Consider the following 3119-nt stretch of genomic DNA (forward strand, 5'->3'; position numbering starts at 1 on the left):
TAAAAACACGTATGTGTGCACAAAACAAAGTGTGTCCGACTCTTTGGTAAGTTACACCTACTTCTTAAAACTCCAAAAACCTAGAAGAGGATTCTAATTTTCACCACCTTCCTTCTGATTTTTTTTTTATGGTGATAGTGAACAATTAGGTAATTATGGCCTAATGGATATATAAGTATACACACATGCATTTGTTCACCCAGAGGGGAGAATGATGATGTAAGCCAGTCTCTCCATAATAAAAATAACTTATTTTCTAATAAAAAAGAAAAAGAATAACTTTATCTCACATATTCTAAAAGGTAAAAACTTAAAAAAAAATTTTTATTAACACGGTGGACTGTGACTCCCTTTCTTTCCAGATACATTTACTGAGCACCTACTGTATGCCAGGCTTTGTTTTGCCATGTTTACTGACACATCCCATATTTTCAAAATGTAAATTTGAGTCACTTTTCAAATTTATATATCATAAGTTTGTCTCCTCGAGAGCACAAGGGCCTTCCTCCCCTGTGGCTCTCTAAAAAATTTCTGGAAAGGTGGAGAGGGGATATGGGAGTTATACCTACTCATAAAAGAAAACCAACTTTTCTCACTTCTTCCTTAGGCAGATTCTTTTTGGTAAACAACAGAAGTCATATTTAAAAAAAAATCCCGAGTCTCTGGTCTTATATCCACAAGAAATGCCACAAGTTTAAAGTGCAATATGGGCAGTTCAAGGGGAACCATGCAGAGATGCATAATGACTGGGAGCTCTTATTTTAAACACTGTAAGAACCTATATGATTGATTCATTTAATGTATTTTTATGAAATGAATTTTTAAAGAAGATCTATGGGATAGAAAAACATGGATGGAATGGGAAGTAAACATGGATGGCTGACTCATTCCTCTCGGGATCTAGGATCTGGTAACCACCACTCAAGTTTTATTTGTGTGTGTAGTGCCGGAGGCCAGCTCCCCCAAGAGCAGGCTCAGCTCCCATTCCTAAACCCAGGGAAATGGGACACCTTTCCACTCTGAAATGTTGATGAGTTATGGAGGAGAGAGGGACAAGGAGAACAGATGGAATTCCTGGACAATTGTTCCAGCTGACTGTCACCAGAGAGGACAAGGAGGAAGGAGGACTAGATAATTTATGGAGGGACAGATGCTGCGGCTTCTAGGGAGCCATCTGGCCAGAAGAGGCCTGGACTAGGGGTGAATGTTGTTTTTGGGTTTGTGTAAACTCCTTGATCTCCAGCCCACCCCATTTTCCCCATCCAGCCTGCTTGCTGTCTTGGGGCTTTCCCAGGAGGGCTTTGCTCCTTGAGGACCTAGCTCCAGTGTTCCACCTGGCTCTCATCTTATCCCCTCCTTTTTCTGGGCCTGAGGACTGTTTCCTACCATTCTTGACAGGTTCAAGTCTGACCTTGGGGTTCTGTAACTTCCATCTATGCATTTCCCTACTTTATAGTCTTCTCATCTACCCCATGGCCACTATATTTCAAAATCCCTCAGTCACTTACATCTTTGCCATCTGTTCAATCAATAAACATTTACTGAGCACCTACTATATGCCAGGCTTTGTTTAGACACTGGAGATACAGTAATGAATGAGACAAAGTTCCAGAATTCACTTGCATCAAAGTGGAGGAGATGTTCAATGAGTAAACAAATAAGTATTTAATATAATGTCAGATAATGATAAGTGCTGTGAAAGAAAGCTTCAAAACAGGATAAGGGAGGTGACTGTGGATGCCATTTTAGTTAGGATGCCCAGGGATGGTTTCTCTGAGGTGGTGACATTTGACCAGAGACACAAATGAGAGTGAATATTTGGAAGAAGAGCATTCCAGACCCAGGGAACAGGAAATTTAAAGACCCTAGGCAGAAGCATCCTAGTGATTTGGAAGATGCTGAGATAGTTGGGTTCATGTGTCAACTTGGCTGGGTGATGGTGCCCAGTTGTCTGGTCAAGCAAGCACTGGCCCGACTGTTGCTGCAAGGACATTTCGTGGACTTGAATCATCAGTGTGTTGATTGCATCTGTTTGATCGCATCTACTGTCAACTAAGAAACGTGTTTTCTGCAGTGAGAGATGTTTAAGTCAATCAGTTGAAGTCTTTTAAAGGAGAGGCGATGACTTCGACAGTCAGAAGAGAGAACTTTCATCTCTATTTCAGCCAGCTAGCCTCTCCTGGAGAATTAATGGAAAACCTTCATTGGAGTTGCCAACTTGCAGCCTACTCTATGGAACTTGGACTCGTGTATCCCTGCATTGCGTGATACACTTTTATAAAATCTCATAATACTTACAGATATCTCCTGTTGGTTGGTTCTGTTTCCCTAGAGAACCCTGACTAATATAGATGCTATGCTATTTATTCATCAAGTAAGTTGGGCAATTAGAGTGTGCCAGGTACCTGCTAGGATATATGAAGATGTAATCAGACATAGATTTGCCCGGAAGGAGCAGTAACCTAGTGAGAGATACAGCATGTAAATAAATAATTACAACGATGGACAAGTTACCAGAAAGTGATGTGCAAGTTGCTAGAGGTGCCCAGCAAAAGCAGCACCAAATCCAGCCGCAGGACTTGCAGAAGGCTTCCCAGAGGAGGTGACATTTGAACTGAGGACTGAAAGAGGAGTAGGACTGTCATCATGCAAGGGGAGGAAAGGGCTTGGACATTTTAACGCCTGATGGACTGAAAACACAAGATAATTTGGGAATCTGAATTTCCCCGGAGAGGTGGAAAACGAGGCTGCTGAAGAGGGATGGGGATGGGTCATGCAAGTCTCCGTTTGCCAGGCTGGAACCTTTGAAAGCCTTTACCCAGGGCAGTGCCACGACTCTCCCGCTATATTTTTGTGCTGTGTTCCCTTATTTTCATTATTTTAAGAATTATCCTTCTTCTCATCCTCATTCAATTTAACTCAACAAATACTTTTTGAGCGTATTATTAGGTACTAGAGTCTTTTTCTTCTTCCAACTATTGCCCCTCTCCTGAAACCTCCTTCCTTCTCCCGAGGCCAGAAATCCCACTCCAGCTCTTAGGCGATCCCCACCCTTCCCCTTCACCCGGTACCTGGCTTCTCTAACCTGAGGCCCCGCCTTCAGACCCCGCCCCCTGTGA

Source organism: Tamandua tetradactyla, chromosome 5 (genome assembly GCF_023851605.1).
Source record: "Tamandua tetradactyla isolate mTamTet1 chromosome 5, mTamTet1.pri, whole genome shotgun sequence".
NCBI lineage: Eukaryota > Metazoa > Chordata > Mammalia > Pilosa > Myrmecophagidae > Tamandua > Tamandua tetradactyla.